The sequence below is a fragment of the Prunus avium genome, chromosome 8, assembly GCF_965620075.1.
Source record: "Prunus avium chromosome 8, drPruAviu1.hap1.1, whole genome shotgun sequence".
NCBI lineage: Eukaryota > Viridiplantae > Streptophyta > Magnoliopsida > Rosales > Rosaceae > Prunus > Prunus avium.
This window is the reverse complement of record NC_142291.1, coordinates 10,734,662-10,756,360: the sequence shown is the minus strand read 5'-3', so window position 1 is coordinate 10,756,360 and position 21,699 is coordinate 10,734,662. Positions and strand designations below refer to the sequence as shown.

At 43.0% G+C, this 21,699-nt stretch overlaps 10 non-coding genes and 1 pseudogene across 10 annotated transcripts; all 11 read left to right on the top strand.

Annotated features, from left to right (window-relative positions):
- The first annotated feature begins 534 nt into the window (after positions 1–534).
- Positions 535–653, top strand: LOC148292162 (5S ribosomal RNA). Its single transcript, XR_015827540.1, has one exon. It is a non-coding gene; the product is annotated as a 5S ribosomal RNA (ribosomal RNA).
- A 754-nt stretch (positions 654–1,407) lies between these two features.
- LOC148292161 (5S ribosomal RNA) lies at positions 1,408–1,526 on the top strand. Its single transcript, XR_015826950.1, has one exon. It is a non-coding gene; the product is annotated as a 5S ribosomal RNA (ribosomal RNA).
- A 701-nt stretch (positions 1,527–2,227) lies between these two features.
- On the top strand, positions 2,228–2,346 carry LOC148292160 (5S ribosomal RNA). The gene has a single exon (XR_015827539.1). It is a non-coding gene; the product is annotated as a 5S ribosomal RNA (ribosomal RNA).
- Positions 2,347–3,100: 754 nt separating this feature from the next.
- LOC148292159 (5S ribosomal RNA) lies at positions 3,101–3,219 on the top strand. Its single transcript, XR_015827617.1, has one exon. It is a non-coding gene; the product is annotated as a 5S ribosomal RNA (ribosomal RNA).
- A 754-nt stretch (positions 3,220–3,973) lies between these two features.
- On the top strand, positions 3,974–4,092 carry LOC148292158 (5S ribosomal RNA). The gene has a single exon (XR_015827677.1). It is a non-coding gene; the product is annotated as a 5S ribosomal RNA (ribosomal RNA).
- Positions 4,093–4,866: 774 nt separating this feature from the next.
- On the top strand, positions 4,867–4,985 carry LOC148292157 (5S ribosomal RNA). Its single transcript, XR_015826712.1, has one exon. It is a non-coding gene; the product is annotated as a 5S ribosomal RNA (ribosomal RNA).
- A 774-nt stretch (positions 4,986–5,759) lies between these two features.
- On the top strand, positions 5,760–5,878 carry LOC148292156 (5S ribosomal RNA). Its single transcript, XR_015827538.1, has one exon. It is a non-coding gene; the product is annotated as a 5S ribosomal RNA (ribosomal RNA).
- Positions 5,879–8,293: 2,415 nt separating this feature from the next.
- Positions 8,294–8,412, top strand: LOC148292155 (5S ribosomal RNA). The gene has a single exon (XR_015826745.1). It is a non-coding gene; the product is annotated as a 5S ribosomal RNA (ribosomal RNA).
- A 1,056-nt stretch (positions 8,413–9,468) lies between these two features.
- LOC148292154 (5S ribosomal RNA) lies at positions 9,469–9,587 on the top strand (annotated as a pseudogene).
- A 753-nt stretch (positions 9,588–10,340) lies between these two features.
- Positions 10,341–10,459, top strand: LOC148292153 (5S ribosomal RNA). Its single transcript, XR_015826919.1, has one exon. It is a non-coding gene; the product is annotated as a 5S ribosomal RNA (ribosomal RNA).
- Positions 10,460–11,212: 753 nt separating this feature from the next.
- Positions 11,213–11,331, top strand: LOC148292152 (5S ribosomal RNA). Its single transcript, XR_015827536.1, has one exon. It is a non-coding gene; the product is annotated as a 5S ribosomal RNA (ribosomal RNA).
- Positions 11,332–21,699: the final 10,368 nt, after the last annotated feature.

Genomic DNA, 21,699 nt, shown 5'->3' with positions numbered 1-21,699 from the left:
CAAAAACTTCAAAAACTGGCGACGCAATGAGTTTTACTCGCAACGCCGTTGCCTTCGAATCGACGGTTCGTGGGCCCAATTCTGAGGTCGGAGCCCAGATCAGCGGTTTGCCCGATTTGCCGTTGCACGCGCGTCGGTCCAGCTCCTCTCCAATAACTTACGCCATCTTTCCTACATCACCCCGTGGAGCTCGTCTCCAATTAACCGGGCACCGCAAACGAACGAAAGCGAAAAAACAACAGGACTCGACGCCCACTGCCGAAATTATTGGGGTTGTTCTTAACGTTGTCAGTTTTTTTGTTTTTTTTTGTTTTGGTTCAATTATCGTAAGGTAGGCCCCACAGCCGATCGGAACCGGCAGTTCGGCAGGCCTGCATGCGACACATGGTAGGGGTGGCGACGACAAGGCCTGACAGGCCATGCCATTTCATGCGACGACATCCCATTTCATGCGGGGGGCGTTGGATAGCCAACCCATGGTCTTATGGCATGGCTCAAACGTGGCTTATATACTTTTAGGCGTTATAAGCTAACGGATGCGATCATACCAACTCACATGCACCGGATCCCATCAGAACTCCGAAGTTAAGCGAGTTTGGGCGAGAGTAGTACTAGGATGGGTGACCTCCTGGGAAGTCCTCGTGTTGCATCCCTTCTTTTTTTGCCTTGTTGACGTTTCAATTGTCGTGGGCGTTTGCTTTCCGTCATCTTATTCATCTGGATGTCTTTGTTTTATCACGACCCCGTGGCGCAGCGTGACAATCGGGGCACACTATGATTAAATACTCCTAGAAAGCCTAGGATTAACGAAGGAATTAAAATAGGAAAATAACACAGTTACCAAAAACTTCAAAAACTGGATTTCGGGCTAGTAAACGACGTCGGATGCCCGAAAAAGCCCACGACTCATGGCGACGCAATGAGTTTTACTCGCGACGCCGTTGCCTTCGAATCGACTGTTCGTGGTCCCAATTCTGAGGTCGGAGCCCAGATCAGCGGTTTGCCCGATTTTCCGTTGCACGCGCGTCGGTCCAGCTCCTCTCCAATAACTTACGCCATCTGTCCTACATCACCCCGTGGAGCTCGTCTCCAATTAACCGGGCACCGCAAACGAACGAAAGCGAAAAAACAACAGAACTCGACGCCCACTGCCGAAATTATTGGGGTTGTTCTTAACGTTGTCAGTTTTTTTGTTTTTTTTTGTTTTGGTTCAATTATCGTAAGGTAGGCCCCACAGCCGATCGGAACCGGCAGTTCGCCAGGCCTGCGCGCGACACATGGTAGGGGTGGCGACGACAAGTTCTGACAGGCCATGCCATTTAATGCGGTGGGGGTTGGATAGCCAACCCATGGTCATATGGCATGGCTCAAACGTGGCTTATATACTTTTAGGCGTTATAAGCTAACGGATGCGATCATACCAACTCACATGCACCGGATCCCATCAGAACTCCGAAGTTAAGCGAGATTGGGCGAGAGCAGTACTAGGATGGGTGACCTCCTGGGAAGTCCTCGTGTTGCATCCCTCTTTTTTTGCCTTGTTGACGTTTCAATTGTCGTGGGCGTTTGCTTTCCGTCATCTTATTCATCTGGATGTCTTTGTTTTATCACGACCCCTTGGCGCAGCGTGACAATCGGGGCACACTATGATTAAATACTCCTAGAAAGCCTAGGATTAACGAAGGAATTAAAATAGGAAAATAACACAGTTACCAAAAACTTCAAAAACTGGCGACGCAATGAGTTTTACTCGCAACGCCGTTGCCTTCGAATCGACGGTTCGTGGGCCCAATTCTGAGGTCGGAGACCAGATCAGCGGTTTGCCCGATTTGCCGTTGCACGCGCGTCGGTCCAGCTCCTCTCCAATAACTTACGCCATCTGTCCTACATCACCCCGTGGAGCTCGTCTCCAATTAACCGGGCACCGCAAACGAACGAAAGCGAAAAAACAACAGGACTCGACGCCCACTGCCGAAATTATTGGGGTTGTTCTTAACGTTGTCAGTTTTTTTGTTTTTTTTTGTTTTGGTTCAATTATCATAAGGTAGGCCCCACAGCCGATCGGAACCGGCAGTTCGGCAGGCCTGCGCGCGACACATGGTAGGGGTGGCGACGACAAGGCCTGACAGGCCATGCCATTTCATGCGGGGGGCGTTGGATAGCCAACCCATGGTCATATGGCATGGCTCAAACGTGGCTTATATACTTTTAGGCGTTATAAGCTAACGGATGCGATCATACCAACTCACATGCACCGGATCCCATCAGAACTCCGAAGTTAAGCGAGTTTGGGCGAGAGTAGTACTAGGATGGGTGACCTCCTGGGAAGTCCTCGTGTTGCATCCCTTCTTTTTTTGCCTTGTTGACGTTTCAATTGTCGTGGGCGTTTGCTTTCCGTCATCTTATTCATCTGGATGTCTTTGTTTTATCACGACCCCGTGGTGCAGCGTGACAATCGGGGCACACTATGATTAAATACTCCTAGAAAGCCTAGGATTAACGAAGGAATTAAAATAGGAAAATAACACAGTTACCAAAAACTTCAAAAACTGGATTTCGGGCTAGTAAACGACGTCGGATACCCGAAAAAGCCCACGACTCATGGCGACGCAATGAGTTTTACTCGCGACGCCGTTGCCTTCGAATCGACGGTTCGTGGGCCCAATTATGAGGTCGGAGCCCAGATCAGCGGTTTGCCCGATTTGCCGTTGCACGCGCGTCGGTCCAGCTCCTCTCCAATAACTTACGCCATCTGTCCTACATCACCCCGTCGAGCTCGTCTCCAATTAACCGGGCACCGCAAACGAACGAAAGCGAAAAAACAACAGGACTCGACGCCCACTGCCGAAATTATTGGGGTTGTTCTTAACGTTGTCAGTTTTTTTGTTTTTTTTTGTTTTGGTTCAATTAGCGTAAGGTAGGCCCCACAGCCGATCGGAACCGGCAGTTCGGCAGGCCTGCGCGCGACACATGGTAGGGGTGGCGACGACAAGGCCTGACAGGCCATGCCATTTCATGCGGGGGGCGTTGGATAGCCAACCCATGGTCATATGGCATGGCTCAAACGTGGCTTATATACTTTTAGGCGTTATAAGCTAACGGATGCGATCATACCAACTCACACGCACCGGATCCCATCAGAACTCCGAAGTTAAGCGAGTTTGGGCGAGAGTAGTACTAGGATGGGTGACCTCCTGGGAAGTCCTCGTGTTGCATCCCATCTTTTTTTGCCTTGTTGACGTTTCAATTGTCGTGGGGGTTTGCTTTCCGTCATCTTATTCATCAGGATGTCTTTGTTTTATCACGACCCCGTGGCGCAGCGTGACAATCGGGGCACACTATGATTAAATACTCCTAGAAAGCCTAGGATTAGCGAAGGAATTAAAATAGGAAAATAACACAGTTACCAAAAACTTCAAAAACTGGATTTCGGGCTAGTAAACGACGTCGGATGCCCGAAAAAGCCCACGACTCATGGCAACGCAATGAGTTTTACTCGCGACGCCGTTGCCTTCGAATCGACGGTTCGTGGGCCCAATTCTGAGGTCGGAGCCCAGATCAGCGGTTTGCCCGATTTGCCATTGCACGGGCGTCGGTCCAGCTCCTCTCCAATAACTTACGCCATCTGTCCTACATCACCCCGTGGAGCTCGTCTCCAATTAACCAGGCACCGCAAACGAACGAAAGCGAAAAAACAACAGGACTCGACGCCCACTGCCGAAATTATTGGGGTTGTTCTTAACGTTGTCAGTTTTTTTGTTTTTTTTTGTTTTGGTTCAATTATCGTTAGGTAGGCCCCACAGCCGATCGCAACCGGCAGTTCGGCAGGCCTGCGCGCGACACATGGTAGGGGTGGCGACAACAAGGCCTGACAGGCCATGCCATTTCATGCGGGGGGCGTTGGATAGCCAACCCATGGTCATATGGCATGGCTCAAACGTGGCTTATATACTTTTAGGCGTTATAAGCTAAAGGATGCGATCATACCAACTCACATGCACCGGATCCCATCAGAACTCCGAAGTTAAACGAGTTTGGGCGAGAGTAGTACTAGGATGGGTGACCTCCTGGGAAGTCCTCGTGTTGCATCCCTTCTTTTTTTGCCTTGTTGACGTTTCAATTGTCGTGGGCGTTTGCTTTCCGTCATCTTATTCATCTGGATGTCTTTGTTTTATCACGACCCCGTGGCGCATCGTGACAATCGGGGCACACTATGATTAAATACTCCTAGAAAGCCTAGGATTAACGAAGGAATTAAAATAGGAAAATAACACAGTTACCAAAAACTTCAAAAACTGGATTTCGGGCTAGTAAACGACGTCGGATGCCCGAAAAAGCCCACGACTCATGGCAACGCAATGAGTTTTACTCGCGACGCCGTTGCCTTCGAATCGACGGTCCGTCGGCCCAATTCTGAGGTCGGAGCCCAGATCAGCGGTTTGCCCGATTTGCCGTTGCACGCGCGTCGGTCCAGCTCCTCTCCAATAACTTACGCCATCTGTCCTACATCACCCCGTGGAGCTCGTCTCCAATTAACCGGGCACCGCAAATGAACGAAAGCGAAAAAACAACAGGACTCGACGCCCACTGCCGAAATTATTGGGGTTGTTCTTAACGTTGTCAGTTTTTTTGTTTTTTTTTGTTTTGGTTCAATTATCGTAAGGTAGGCCCCACAGCCGATCGGAACCGGCAGTTCGGCAGGCCTGCATGCGACACATGGTAGGGGTGGCGACGACAAGGCCTGACAGGCCATGCCATTTCATGCGACGGCATCCCATTTCATGCGGGGGGCGTTGGATAGCCAACCCATGGTCATATGGCATGGCTCAAACGTGGCTTATATACTTTTAGGCGTTATAAGCTAACGGATGCGATCATACCAACTCACATGCACCGGATCCCATCAGAACTCCGAAGTCAAGCGAGTTTGGGCGAGAGTAGTACTAGGATGGGTGACCTCCTGGGAAGTCCTCGTGTTGCATCCCTTCTTTTTTTGCCTTGTTGACGTTTCAATTGTCGTGGGCGTTTGCTTTCCGTCATCTTATTCATCTGGATGTCTTTGTTTTATCACGACCCCGTGGCGCAGCGTGACAATCGGGGCACACTATGATTAAATACTCCTAGAAAGCCTAGGATTAACGAAGGAATTAAAATAGGAAAATAACACAGTTACCAAAAACTTCAAAAACTGGATTTCGGGCTAGTAAACGACGTCGGATGCCCGAAAAAGCCCACGACTCATGGCGACGCAATGAGTTTTACTCGCGACGCCGTTGCCTTCGAATCGACGGTTCGTGGGACCAATTCTGAGGTCGGAGCCCAGATCAGCGGTTTGCCCGATTTGCCGTTGCACGCGCGTCGGTCCAGCTCCTCTCCAATAACTTACGCCATCTGTCCTACATCACCCCGTGGAGCTCGTCTCCAATTAACCGGGCACCGCAAATGAACGAAAGCGAAAAAACAACAGGACTCGACGCCCACTGCCGAAATTATTGGGGTTGTTCTTAACGTTGTCAGTTTTTTTGTTTTTTTTTGTTTTGGTTCAATTATTGTAAGGTAGGCCCCACAGCCGATCGGAACCGGCAGTTCGGCAGGCCTGCATGCGACACATGGTAGGGGTGGCGACGACAAGGCCTGACAGGCCATGCCATTTCATGCGACGGCATCCCATTTCATGCGGGGGGCGTTGGATAGCCAATCCATGGTCATATGGCATGGCTCAAACGTGGCTTATATACTTTTAGGCGTTATAAGCTAACGGATGCGATCATACCAACTCACATGCACCGGATCCCATCAGAACTCCGAAGTTAAGCGAGTTTGGGCGAGAGTAGTACTAGGATGGGTGACCTCCTGGGAAGTCCTCGTGTTGCATCCCTTCTTTTTTTGCCTTGTTGACGTTTCAATTGTCGTGGGCGTTTGCTTTCCGTCATCTTATTCATCTGGATGTCTTTGTTTTATCACGACCCCGTGGCGCAGCGTGACAATCGGGGCACACTATGATTAAATACTCCTAGAAAGCCTAGGATTAACGAAGGAATTAAAATAGGAAAATAACACAGTTACCAAAAACCTCAAAAACTGGATTTCGGGCTAGTAAACGACGTCGGATGCCCGAAAAAGCCCACGACTCATGGCAACTGATCGGTTCATAATTGTATATCATTTTGTACCCTTCTAGCTTTTGATTTGGTTATGTTTTTGAGTTAAACTTGTGCTTTTAATCCTTTTTGTGTTTATCTTTCAGTTCATTGAGCTTTAGGTAATAATGATGGCTTTGGATAGTAAATGATGCAATCCATGCATGTTAGGGCCTAATTTGGATGAATGGATGAAGAGCTTAAAGACAAACTCAATTTTGGCTACAGTCCCCTGCCAGCCCAGTTTCGTAGGTCATATTGCAAGCTTTGTTTCAGCAACCTACATAGCTCGGATGAGGCCACATTCTTCATGAACGTTGTTCCAATGGGTGTGTAATATAACATATCCAAAATTCTGCCCCATTGGATAAATATGGAGTCTGTTACCTAGCAAACACAGAGCCATGCTCAGGATGGATTTTATCAGCGCGCAAAATGAGTTAGCAATTTGTTTTGGCCTTAACTTCCTCCTCCGACCTTGGATTGGCCCAAATGATATATGGCTGGAAAGAAGACATTCTGAACTTCAAGTTTGAGTGCTTAAAGTCTTAATTTGCTTAAGGGAAGCCCAATTCGTAAGCCCTTGAAGTTGCTGGTCATGCTGACCTCAGGATGAGCTATTATTTCTGGTTGGAAGCTTGGTCATGGTGACATGAAGATGAGCTAGGGCTGCTGGTGGGATTTATTAGTGAAGTGCATCAACCATTTCAGATTTTATAATGGAAGTGTTGTATGCATTAGTGAAGTGCATCAACCATTTCAGATTTTATAAAACAAAGTGTTGTATGCATTAGCCATACTTAATTCAGATTTTCAGCTTCCTTAGGCCTATATATAGTGAGGTTTCCCAAGCTTGTAAACACACCCCAAGGGGGGGGAGCTCTCAAACACTTCTCTAGAGCTCCCTTCCCTTCTCTCCCTCAAATTCTCTTAGTTTTGCTTTCTAGTTCTCAATTCTAGCTTTCTTTAATGTTTTCTTAGTTGTAATTTATTTTTCTTGTAATGTACATTCTTTCTTAAGTATTCAAGTTTAATTAGTTTCCAAGTTTCAATTATGGTTTTTGTTCTTATTCATTATGCTTATAAGTTAATATGCTAGTTTGAATGATTGATCACCATTTAGGCTTGCATGTTAGCTATCTTGGTTTGAATTAAGAGTATACACCATGCTTTAATTCGAATTGAACTATGAATAGGAAGAGTATGTATGGACATTCGACAACAGGGATTAGATACATACTTGGTTGTTTAAATTGTTCTTCTATGCTTAATGGGTTCCTAATGCTTAATTTTAGGTTAGACAACAAATGATCAAATTAGGGAATTAGGAACACAAGGTTATGACCACACACCATGGCTTAATCATACTTTAGCTAGAATCAATCCATTAATCTAATTGAACTTGGGAACTTATCTGCTTGAGTTAGTTATTTCTTCTTTCCTTGTTTTATTTTTTCCTTTATTTTTCATTTCTGTTTTGTGTAGGGAAAATGAATTGGATCATTCAATCACCAATCCTCGTGGGATCGACCTCGCACTTACATACGCTATACTACCGAACGGCTCGTGCACTTGCGAGTATCACAAGTTGAGGATGCAGCTTAATCCATTTTGGTGCAGCTGAAATCTACACAACAGCAACGCAATGAGTTTTACTCGTGACGCCGTTGCCTTCGAATCGTCGGTTCGTGGGGCCAATTCTGAGGTCGGAGCCCAGATCAGCGGTTTGCCCGATTTGCCGTTGCACGCGCGTCGGTCCAGCTCCTCTCCAATAACTTACGCCATCTGTCCTACATCACCCCGTGGAGCTCGTCTCCAATTAACCGGGCACCGCAAACGAACGAAAGCGAAAAAACAACAGGACTCGACGCCCACTGCCGAAATTATTGGGGTTGTTCTTAACGTTGTCAGTTTTTTTATTTTTTTTTGTTTTGGTTCAATTATCGTAAGGTAGGCCCCACAGCCGATCGGAACCGGCAGTTCGGCAGGCCTGCGCGCGACACATGGTAGGGGTGGCGACGACAAGGCCTGACAGGCCATGCCATTTCATGCGACGGCATCCCATTTCATGCGGGGGGCGTTGGATAGCCAACCCATGGTCATATGGCATGGCTCAAACGTGGCTTATATACTTTTAGGCGTTATAAGCTAACGGATGCGATCATACCAACTCACATGCACCGGATCCCATCAGAACTCCGAAGATAAGCGAGTTTGGGCGAGAGTAGTACTAGGATGGGTGACCTCCTGGGAAGTCCTCGTGTTGCATCCCTTCTTTTTTTGCCTTGTTGACGTTTCAATTGTCGTGGGCGTTTGCTTTCCGTCATCTTATTCATCTGGATCTCTTTCTTTTATCACGACCCCTTGGCGCATCGTGACAATCGGGGCACACTATGATTAAATACTCCTAGAAAGCCTAGGATTGACGAAGGAATTAAAATAGGAAAATAACACAGTTACCAAAAACTTCAAAAACTGGATTTCGGGCTAGTAAACGACGCCAAGGGGTCGTGATAAAACAAAGACATCCAGATGAATAAGGGTGACCTCCTGGGAAGTCCTCGTGTTGCATCCCTTCTTTTTTTGCCTTGTTGACGTTTCAAATGTCGTGGGCGTTTGCTTTCCGTCATCTTATTCATCTGGATGTCTTTGTTTTATCACGACCCCTTGGCGCAGCGTGACAATCGGGGCACACTATGATTAAATACTCCTAGAAAGCCTAGGATTAACGAAGGAATTAAAATAGGAAAATAACACAGTTACCAAAAACTTCAAAAACTGGATTTCGGGCTAGTAAACGACGTCGGATGCCCGAAAAAGCCCACGACTCATGGCAACGCGATGAGTTTTACTCGCGACGCCGTTGCCTTCGAATCGACGGTTCGTGGGCCCAATTCTGAGGTCGGAGCCCAGATCAGCGGTTTGCCCGATTTGCCGTTGCACGCGCGTCGGTCCAGCTCCTCTCCAATAACTTACGCCATCTGTCCTACATCACCCCGTGGAGCTCCTCTCCAATTAACCGGGCACCGCAAACGAACGAAAGCGAAAAAACAACAGGACTCGACGCCCACTGCTGAAATTATTGGGGTTGTTCTTAACGTTGTCAGTTTTTTTGTTTTTTTTGTTTTGGTTCAATTATCGTAAGGTAGGCCCCACAGCCGATCGGAACCGGCAGTTCGGCAGGCCTGCGCGCGACACATGGTAGGGGTGGCGACGACAAGGCTTGACAGGCCAGGCCATTTCATGCGGGGGGCGTTGGATAGCCAACCCATGGTCATATGGCATGGCTCAAACGTGGCTTATATACTTTTAGGCGTTATAAGCTAACGGATGCGATCATACCAACTCACATGCACCGGATCCCATCAGAACTACGAAGTTAACCGAGGTTGGGCGAGAGTAGTACTAGGATGGGTGACCTCCTGGGAAGTCCTCGTGTTGCATCCCTTCTTTTTTTGCCTTGTTGACGTTTCAATTGTCGTGGGCGTTTTCTTTCCGTCATCTTATTCATCTGGATGTCTTTGTTTTATCACGACCCCTTGGCGCAGCGTGACAATCGGGGCACACTATGATTAAATACTCCTAGAAAGCCTAGGATTAACGAAGGAATTAAAATAGGAAAATAACACAGTTACCAAAAACTTCAAAAACTGGATTTCGGGCTAGTAAACGACGTCGGATGCCCGAAAAAGCCCACGACTCATGGCAACGCGATGAGTTTTACTCGCGACGCCGTTGCCTTCGAATCGACGGTTCGTGGGCCCAATTCTGAGGTCGGAGCCCAGATCAGCGGTTTGCCCGATTTGCCGTTGCACGCGCGTCGGTCCAGCTCCTCTCCATTAACTTACGCCATCTGTCCTACATCACCCCGTGGAGCTCCTCTCCAATTAACCGGGCACCGCAAACGAACGAAAGCGAAAAAACAACAGGACTCGACGCCCACTGCCGAAATTATTGGGGTTGTTCTTAGCGTTGTCAGTTTTTTTGTTTTTTTTGTTTTGGTTCAATTATCGTAAGGTAGGCCCCACAGCCGATCGGAACCGGCAGTTCGGCAGGCCTGCGCGCGACACATGGTAGGGGTGGCGACGACAAGGCTTGACAGGCCATGCCATTTCATGCGGGGGGCGTTGGATAGCCAACCCATGGTCATATGGCATGGCTCAAACGTGGCTTATATACTTTTAGGCGTTATAAGCTAACGGATGCGATCATACCAACTCACATGCACCGGATCCCATCAGAACTCCGAAGTTAAGCCAGTTTGGGCGAGAGTAGTACTAGGATGGGTGACCTCCTGGGAAGTCCTCGTGTTGCATCCCTTCTTTTTTTGCCTTGTTGACGTTTCAATTGTCGTGGGCGTTTGCTTTCCGTCATCTTATTCATCTGGATGTCTTTGTTTTATCACGACCCCTTGGCGCAGCGTGACAATCGGGGCACACTATGATTAAATACTCCTAGAAAGCCTAGGATTAACGAAGGAATTAAAATAGGAAAATAACACAGTTACCAAAAACTTCAAAAACTGGATTTCGGGCTAGTAAACGACGTCGGATGCCCGAAAAAGCCCACGACTCATGGCAACGCGATGAGTTTTACTCGCGACGCCGTTGCCTTCGAATCGACGGTTCGTGGGCCCAATTCTGAGGTCGGAGCCCAGATCAGCGGTTTGCCCGATTTGCCGTTGCACGCGCGTCGGTCCAGCTCCTCTCCAATAACTTACGCCATCTGTCCTACATCACCCCGTGGAGCTCCTCTCCAATTAACCGGGCACCGCAAACGAACGAAAGCGAAAAAACAACAGGACTCGACGCCCACTGCCGAAATTATTGGGGTTGTTCTTAACGTTGTCAGTTTTTTTTTTTTTTTTGTTTTGGTTCAATTATCGTAAGGTAGGCCCCACAGCCGATCGGAACCGGCAGTTCGGCAGGCCTGCGCGCGACACATGGTAGGGGTGGCGAAGACAAGGCTTGACAGGCCATGCCATTTCATGCGGGGGGCGTTGGATAGCCAACCCATGGTCATATGGCATGGCCCAAACGTGGCTTATATACTTTTAGGCGTTATAAGCTAACGGATGCGATCATACCAACTCACATGCACCGGATCCCATCAGAACTCCGAAGTTAAGCGAGTTTGGGCGAGAGTAGTACTAGGATGGGTGACCTCCTGGGAAGTCCTCGTGTTGCATCCCTTCTTTTTTTGCCTTGTTGACGTTTCAATTGTCGTGGGCGTTTGCTTTCCGTCATCTTATTCATCTGGATGTCTTTGTTTTATCACGACCCCTTGGCGCAGTGTTGTGTAGATACAGCTGCACCAAAATGGATTCAGTTGCATCCTCAACTTGTGATACTCGCAAGTGCACGAGCCGTTCGGTAGTATAGCGTATGTAAGTGCGAGGTCGATCCCACGAGGATTGGTGATTGAATGACCCAATTCATTTTCCCTACACAAAACAGAAACGAAAAAAGAAAGGAAATAAATAAAACAAGAAAGAAAGAAAATAACTAACTCAAGTAGATAAGTTCCCAAGTTCAATTAGATTAACGGATTGATTCTAGCTAAAGTATGATTAAGCCATGGTGTTTGGTCATAACCTTGTGTTCCTAATTCCCTAATTTGATCATTTGTTGTCTAACCTAAAATTAAGCATTAGGAACCCATTAAGCATAGAAGAACAATTTAAACAACCAAGCATGTATCTAATCCCTGTTGTCGAATGTCCATACATACTCTTCCTATTCATAGTTCAATTCGAATTAAAGCATGGTGTATACTCTTAATTCAAACCAAGATAGCTAACATGCAAGCCTAAATGGTGATCAATCATTCAAACTAGAATATTAACTTATAAGCATAATGAATAAGAACATGAACCATAATTGAAACTTGGAAACTAATCAAACTTGAAACTAAAGAAAAGAATTTACATAATGAAAAGTAAAGTGGAACTAAGAAAAACTTAAGGAAAATTTCAACACAAAAGATTTCATTACAACAATTGAAAACTAGAAAGAGAAACTAAGAGAATTTGAGGGAGAGAAGGGAAGGGAGCTCTAGAGAAGTGTTTGAGAGCTCCCCCCCTTGGGGTGTGATTACAAGCTTGGGAAACCTCACTATATATAGGCCTAAGGAAGCTGAAAATCTGAATTAAGTATGGCTAATGCATACAACACTTGTTTTATAAAATCTGAAATGGTTGATGCACTTGAATTAGAAAATCTAAATTGGGTGATGCACTTGTATTAGAAAATCTTGAATTGGTTGATGCACTTCACCAATAGATCCCACCAGCAGCCCTAGCTCATCTTCATGTCACCATGACCAAGCTTCCAACCAGAAATGATTGCTCATACCTAGCTCACCATGACCAAGCATCCAACCAGCACATGCTGAGGTCAGCATGACCAGCAACTTCAAGGGCTTACAACTTGGGCTTCTCTTAATCAAATTAGGACTTTAAGCACTCGAAATTGAAGTTCAGAATGTCTTCTTTCTTGCCATATGTTATTTGGGCCAATCCAAGGTCGGAGGAAGAAGTTAAGGCCGAAACAAATTGCTAACTCATTTTCCGCGCTGATAAGATCCATCCTGAGCATGGTTCTGTGTTTGCTAGGTAACAGACTCCATATTTATCCAATGGGGCTGAATTTTGGGTATGTTATAGTACACACCCATTGGAACAACTTTCATGAAGAATGTGGCCTCATTCGAGCTATGTAGGTTGCTGAAACAAAGCTTGCAATATGACCTACGGAACTGGACTGGCAGGGGGCTGTAGCCAAAATGAGTTTGTCTTTAAGCTCTTCTTCCCTTTATCCAAATCAGGCTTTAACATGCATGGATTGCATCATTTCCTATCCAAAGCCATCATTGTTCCCTAAAGCTGAAAGATAAACACAAAAAGGATTAAAAGTACAAGTTTAACTCAAAAATATAACCAAATCATAAGCTAGAAGGGTACAAAATGATATACAATTATGAACCGATCAAATACCCCCAAACCTAGATTTTGCTAGTCCTCGAGCAAAACAACACAAAACAAAGTTAAAAACAAAACAAGAAGTTAACTAGACCACTTTCGTAGGTAACTCGATTGCATTGAGCGTATGCAACAAGCCTTTAAACCTCTAGGCATCCCTAGTAGGAGGAGTTGTGTCTCCTGAGGGTTTAACAGATACGATACCCACAAACGTTTTTCTAACTCTACAAAATAAAATGGTTAGAAAACTTAATAGAATAAAAAATAAAAAAAATTGTTAGTTCTTAAACAAAACACAAAAAACAAAATAAATAAAATTACATTAACAAAAACAAAAACAAAAACAAAAACAATTACAAAAATAAAAAGAACTCAAAACAATCTTTCCGAACATTTTTTGAAGAGAAATGACTCATGCACATGACTCAAAAGTTTTAACAATAAAAACTCAATTTTAGACATTATTTACAAGGTGGCAAAGTTCAAAACACAACATGCTCAAAGTGTATAGTGTGATAGCCAAATGCAACAAATTCTCCAATCTTAGTTTCCACATAATTTCAAAAATCATACAAAGCACAAATTCAACTTCAAATCTCACCAAAATTGTCCTCTCATAAATGAATCACTCGGAAGAGGGCTACAATGCAACACTCAGTTATAAACATGAGATTAGAGTTAAACCATAAGGTACTTAACTCGCAATAGAAAGATGAAGAACTTGCATTAATATGATCTCAAGAAGGATGTCAAACACTTAAAAGTAGAAAAATAAATGCAATTCAACCACATGACATTTAAGATCAATTTAGGTCTTTAGCATAGGTTGTAATGGGGCCAAGGGTGTAAGGTGAGTAAGAAATGAAGGGTATGGGTAAAACAAAGTCCAAGAAACTCAAAATATAAGAGCATAAAATAATTGTTTACAAGACTTCGAATCATCACGATTAGATTTTTTTTTCTTTTACATGATCAAAACTCCTTATACCTTCATTTACATTGATTCATACTCCTTTCCTTGAATTGAACAAACACCAATTTATTTTGAAGGCCCAAAAATGAAACCCAAAAATGAAATTTCATTCAACCACCACTTAATCACAATTTTTCTCTTTTCTTTCACCAATTAATTTTTTTTTTCTTCGAAATGTAACACCCCTTCCCAAACTTAGTATGAAAAACATATCCGAATTAGAGCTCATGAATTCCTTAGAAAGGTAAATATTTGTTTTTCAGGCTAAGGCGAGGAAATATAATTGGTAAAATGAAAGAAAAGGTTTACATGTAGGCTCAAAATGGTAAACAATGGAAAATCATGCTTAAGCATGCATAAGGTTAGCTTGAAAGGCACAAGCGATCCAAAGAGGGCCTTAATATCATTTCTTAAATGTCATGAAATCAAATTGCATAAGAATGAATGACTTTTAAGTGTTCAACCAAATCAATGAATAATGAGATCAAACAACAACTTTGATGACAAGAAAATAAGAGTATGTGTATAACACTCATGAAATGAAGCACAAGGCTCAAAAAGCTCACATTATATGGTTATATAAGTCTAATTTATGCTTCATACAATTCTTTAGATCATGCAAATCCTTTAATTGGAAAATTAGGAAACAAATGGCAAGTGCAAAGAAGGTTTCAAACATATAATGCTAGAACGATGCCAAAATTATTTATTCATTTTAATTTAAATTTTAAGGGTTGCTTTTAATTTTTTTTTACAATAAAAATTAATAATAAATAAATAAATAAATAAATAAATATAAATAAATAAAATAAATTATAAATAAATAAAATTCAATTTTCATTTAAGTCATGCAAACATTTATCACAATCTCATCAAATGTGTTCGGAAAGTGAATAAAATAAAAATAAAAATAAAAATAAAAGCAAGACTCAAACAAAATAAAATAAAAATAAAAACAAGCAAATAAAAAAAAATTAAATTAAATTAAGGAAAAACCAATTTTACATGCTAAACTCCAATACCCAAACCTAGAAATGAACATTGTCCTCAATGTTTAAAAATTAGGAACAAGCAATGTCATAACAAGAAATGAAAGGTACTAAAGTAAATATAAACCACAAAAAAAAAAAAAACACAAAAAAAAAAAATAGTTACAAAAATAAAAATTACAAAACAAACAAAAAAAGAAACAGTAAAACACTCGAAACAGAAAGCCCTAAACAGACAGTCTTACGCAAACCAAAACCCAAACAATTGAAAGCCCAACCCAAAAGAAAGTTAAACCACCTTGAAACCTAACAACGGTGAAAACCCAACCCACAATGAAATCTAAAGCCCACATGTTTTTATTTTTTATATTATTTTTTATTTTTTATTTTTTTTTAAATAAAATGAAACTTGAATTGGGAGCGCGAAGGCGGGATTTCTGAAAAGAAAGTGTGTGGTCCCTGATGCCTTGGTTCCTGGGAAGTCACGGGTGAAAGGGGTGAGGGACGTGTCGGCGCGCAGAATCAGCTGTCACATCCCCCAAGCCAGAATTATTGGCTTCTTGGGTGAAGCGGGACGACTTTTTCACTAGAAGGTGGTGAAAGGTGAAAATGCAATTAAGGGGGTTGGGAAACGGGTGCGGCGACATATAGAGATAAGCCGTAAGGGCCGCACAGAACTCAGAACCGCAACGGCTAGGGTTTAGCAGACTAAGTCTATAAAAGGTAAAAAAAAAGGGTAAAAAAAAACACAAACTCATAAACACACAAAAGAGAAAAGAAAGAAAGAAGAAAAGAGAGTGAGAAATCAAATGGCCTCTAACTACCCATTTTCGTTGGATCTCAACCTAGCTCCACCGACTCAGACACGAGGCCAAGCAGCGGCACCAGTATGGATGCCCTACTTTGCTTCCGCACGGGGGCCTGTGACAGTAACTGACTCAATACTCCTGGACAACGATGTTGCCATTGGAGTGGCTAGAAATTTAGTGACTCCTAAAGATATACGTGTTCTGGGGACAAGGGATGACAACCGGGTCGTGAGCGATGCCCTGGCACTGAGCGTGCAGAGTACGGCAACAGTCGCAAGTTTGGGTCATCGCCTACTTGCGAAGTCCCATGAGGTAGAGGTGCTGAAAGGTCAGTTGGCGGCGGAGCGAAGTATGGTTGAGGAGTGTCAGACTGCTATAAAAAGCTTGAAAAGGGAGAGGTCAAGGATAGTGGAGGTGAATCGACACCAGCTAGAAGTATTGCGGGACGAGAATAAAAACCTATCAAAAATGGTAGAGTTGTACTCTCGCGACATGCGAAAACAACTGGAGGACCTAGACCGACCGGGTAAACGCAAACAAACAGATCGCGAGAGTAGTTACGCTCAAGCTAAGATTGCGATCTTTGGGAGCTCAAGTGATGAGCCCCAAGAAGCTGTGCGTGAAGCCCAGGAAGAGGACAGCCAGAGGGCCAAACTCAAAGCTCCAATGGTCGAGACACCAAGCACTGAGAAGAAATGATTTCCTACTGCATTTTTGTTGTTTTTATTTTATTTTGTTGTTTTTGTATTTTCGTTATTTTTTTTTTCGGAAGTAAAGTTGCAGAAGGAAAAAGAAAACGGAAAAGAAAGCACAGTTCCCTAACTAAAATAAAATAAAGATGACAGCCGAAAGGGAAAAGCAAAAACACAAAGCTCTAGAAAATGAAAGTAACGGGCAAAAACATAAAACACCAGAAAACACGGAAAAAAGAAAAGTAAAGTGAAAGTAAAGGTGCTCCCCCTTGAAGCGATTAGGTCGAGCATGCCCGGGAAATCCGAAATGGTGTTGGCTCTCTCTCATCAGCGTATGTCTATTTAAACCACACCTCTGCAAGCGGATGATACCCAGCATTTCTTCCTGCAAACTCAAGGAAAAACATCAAAAAATTCAGAAACAAAAAAAAAATGGCATCCTCATGCACTCACCTTGATGATCTCAACCTTGAGCTCTCACTTGCACCACCGAATGCCCAGACAAGGGCTCCTCCAAACACTGTCTTTCCAAACTCTTCATATCATCACGGCACGGCCTCAAACTTTGCTGAGGCAATACCGAACTTTTCTGAGGTACTGTCGAACAAAGCAGTGCTGCTAGGAGGCATGATTAGCAGCAAGCTCACTCCGACAGATCATCTGCATGTGGCACAGAGGTCTGATAAGGCAGTGGTAGAGGAGTCCCACAATTTAACTGTGCTCCACGCGGTCTCTGCTACCAATTTGGGCATGCGATTACTGGCGAGGACAAGGGAGTGTGCCGCGATGAGCGAGGAAATAGCTTCCTTGAAGGCTATGGTGGCGGACTTGCAGAAGCGGCTCTACTGTGCCAATCAGCACGTGGAAGCACTGCAAAGAAAAAATGAGGACCATGTGGAGCTGCTGCAGATTCTACAAGTGCGAGAAAATAGAGGCAAGCCATGATGATGATGGAGATGAAGAAGATGAAGAAGATGATGAAGAAGATGATGATGTTGTTTTTTTTTTTTTTATTGTTTTTATTTTTGTTTTATTTTTTTTTTGTGTTTTTTTTTTTTTTTATGCAATGTTTGAAATTAAAAAAAATTGTTTTAACACTCAGAAATAAACTAACTAACCATACCACGTAAATAAATAAACTAACATAACAAAACAAAAACAGAAACAAAACAAAAACAAAGACTCAACAGAAAAGAAAACAAAGAAAATAAAGAAAACTTAATTTAAAAACACACGAATATACAAGCAACTCACGGATGACCAGTTAAGGGCCTCAGAAAACACAGCCAGGGGATCCGGGAAGGTTGGAGGGGTCACAATGGTCCCGCTTAAAACCCAAACTTCTTAGACACCGAAGGTGTCGCCTAAAGAACTCCTAGACACTGTATTAACGGAAGTGCTCACTGGGGTTACCATAAGTCGGCTCATATGAAAAATATTTTTTTTTTTTTTAAAAAAATTTTAAGATAAGAAACAAAAACACATTAAGATAAAATGAAACAACAAACCACAAACAAAAATGAACTAAGTACTGTAAACAAATTCAAACAAACAACATAAATTGTTGTACAAAAGGAAACAAACCAAGAAACCAAAGAAAAAAAAACAAACAGCACTTTCTATCACCCGTTTATCACCATTTGGACAGATTCGTTTCTATGTTTTTCAGCTTCGACCTCTGTTCAGTTTTTAGGCTATAACTTTCCAACCGTAAGTCCAACTTTTACGTTCTTTATATGGTTGGATTCAGCATAGAAAAACAAAGAACTCAACGCGGACCAAAAGGTAAAAACAACTACGGAAATAAACAGAATTCAAAGAAGAGAAAGGATTGAAATGCTCCCCCTTGAAGCGATTAGGTCGAGCGTGATGCACTTGGAGGTCGCGACTTCTCCCACTGCTCCACACTTCCCATTCTTATGATTGAGGTTGCCATCTCTCTCCATTTATTATTGAGCTATAATAAATTGCTAAAACAAACATAGAAAACTTGAAATAGAATTAAAAGGATGAGGAAATAAAAACTAAAATGAAAAGGAAAATCAACACACATCCAATTCCATGCTTCAAAGCAACAAGCACCAATGGGTTGTGTAAGCTGGGACTTAAACCCAGTTCTCTTGCTTGTTGGGCAATTGTCCTTTTCTGTTGGACTACAAACATAACTTGTCCATTAACGTCATTAACTTTAAAACAAGAAATTGTCCAGTTAAGAAAAAACAATAATGTAGGAAAGCCAAATAGAATCAAACAATGTTACCAATCCCCGGCAACGGCGCCAAAAACTTGTTGTGTAGATACAGCTGCACCAAAATGGATTCAGTTGCATCCTCAACTTGTGATACTCGCAAGTGCACGAGCCGTTCGGTAGTATAGCGTATGTAAGTGCGAGGTCGATCCCAAGAGGATTGGTGATTGAATGACCCAATTCATTTTCCCTACACAAAACAGAAACGAAAAAAGAAAGGAAATAAATAAAACAAGAAAGAAAGAAAATAACTAACTCAAGTAGATAAGTTCCCAAGTTCAATTAGATTAACGGATTGATTCTAGCTAAAGTATGATTAAGCCATGGTGTTTGGTCATAACCTTGTGTTCCTAATTCCCTAATTTGATTATTTGTTGTCTAACCTAAAATTAAGCATTAGGAACCCATTAAGCATAGAAGAACAATTTAAACAACCAAGCATGTATCTAATCCCTGTTGTCGAATGTCCATACATACTCTTCCTATTCATAGTTCAATTCGAATTAAAGCATGGTGTATACTCTTAATTCAAACCAAGATAGCTAACATGCAAGCCTAAATGGTGATCAATCATTCAAACTAGAATATTAACTTATAAGCATAATGAATAAGAACATGAACCATAATTGAAACTTGGAAACTAATCAAACTTGAAACTAAAGAAAAGAATTTACATAATGAAAAGTAAAGTGGAACTAAGAAAAACTTAAGGAAAATTTCAACACAAAAGATTTCATTACAACAATTGAAAACTAGAAAGAGAAACTAAGAGAATTTGAGGGAGAGAAGGGAAGGGAGCTCTAGAGAAGTGTTTGAGAGCTCCCCCCCTTGGGGTGTGATTACAAGCTTGGGAAACCTCACTATATATAGGCCTAAGGAAGCTGAAAATCTGAATTAAGTATGGCTAATGCATACAACACTTGTTTTATAAAATCTGAAATGGTTGATGCACTTGAATTAGAAAATCTAAATTGGGTGATGCACTTGTATTAGAAAATCTTGAATTGGTTGATGCACTGTTGTGAATTAAGACTAACTCACTTCCCCTTAGGACCTTGTTGTTGATGAACTTTGTGACAAACTCTATGATGGATGAGTCTTACACACACACAGAAATTTAACCAAATAGAAATGACACAAGTGTTTATAGAGGTTCAGCCAAATGCCTACTTCCTCTTTGGTGATCTCCTTGAGAACTTTCACTAATGAAAATAGATTACAACTTTGGTTTACAAAGAAGGAAACCCCCTTAGAAATCTACCCTCACAATCTGTTTCTCTCTCACCCTTGCTCAACAACTTGATACACTTAGAGAACTCTCTTACTCTCCCCTTGGTATTTTCTGAACTTATAAGTTTCCAGCTTCTCTACAACTCTCTATACTTTGCACAAAATTATGCTCTTCACAACTTAATGTTCTCTTGCTTCCTCTTCCCTCTTATATAGGCCTTTGGACTCCAAGATAAGGTATCATTAAGTTCTGCACGTTCTTGCTTTAGTTATATAACTTTAGACACCTGTTCTTGGCAGCTCACAAAGCAAGGGAACAATGGATGATAGCTGCCATATATCTCTTGAACCAAGAGAGTATTCACTCATTGAAGCAAGTCATCAATTTGCCAAAGTGTTCTCCCCATCTTTCCAGCTGCTTGCCACCTTCTAATATCTCAGAATTGATCAGAAATATCCTTGCAAGTCGATAGAAAGTGATAGCACACAAAGGAAGACTTGAAAACGCGTAGAAAACTGAAACAGCAAAGTCGGGGCGACCGGTCGCGGATACCTTGCGACCGGTCGCGGATACCTTACGACCGGTCGCAGATACCTTGCGACCGGTTGCTTTGGCACAGAGTTGAAAACCAATTTAGACTTTGCAATCTGCCTAAAACCGACCGGTCGCCCATAACCTGCGACCGGTCGCTTGTCTTCATTTTTGTATCTTTTAATTGAGCCATTTTTTTTTTTCTTCAACAATCTCCACCATGGCGAGATTAAAACTCCTTGTGGACATCATTGGTTTTCCAGGACATCTTTGCTTTCTTGAGAATCGTCCGGATAACTCTCAAGAACTCCACCTCAATCTTTAGCATGGAACAAGATTGAGCAAGCCCAAACAATGCTTGAACTTTGATGTTGTGACTGGCTTTGTTAGACAATCTGAAGGGTTCTCCGTTGTATGAACCTTCTCTATCATGACGTCTCCATCTTTCACCCAATCCCTTATCCGGTGGTATCGGACATCAATGTGCTTAGATCTTCCATGAAATACTTGATTCTTCACTAGGTAGATTGCACTTTGACTATCACTTTGTATCACCACCAAGTTTTGGGCTATCCCGAATTCCTTAGCCAATCTTTTCAGCCACACCGCTTCCTTCGAAGCTTCCGTGAGCGCCATATACTCCGCCTCTGTAGTAGACAAGGCACTAACCGATTGCAACACCGCTCTCCAACTAATCGGTCCTCCACCACAAATGAAGACATATCCCGTGGTGGATCTCCTCTTGTCTAAATCCCCTGCATAGTCAGAATCTACATACCCTGAAACACATGCATTACCTTGTTGTTTTTCAAACAATATCCCAAGCCTCCTTGAGCCCTTCAAGTACCTGAGAATCCACTTCGCTGCTGTCCAATGAAGTCTACCCGGATTCGCCATGTATCTTGACACCACACTTACGGCTTGAGCTAAGTCGGGGCGTGTGCAAACCATTGCATACATGAGACACCCTACCAAGCTTGCATATGGAACTTTGCTCATTTCTTCCTTCTCATCATCCGTAGAAGGACATTCCTGCGCACTTAATTTGAAATGCTCCGCCAAAGGAGTAGACACAGGCTTGCAATCCATCATATTGAATTTTTCAAG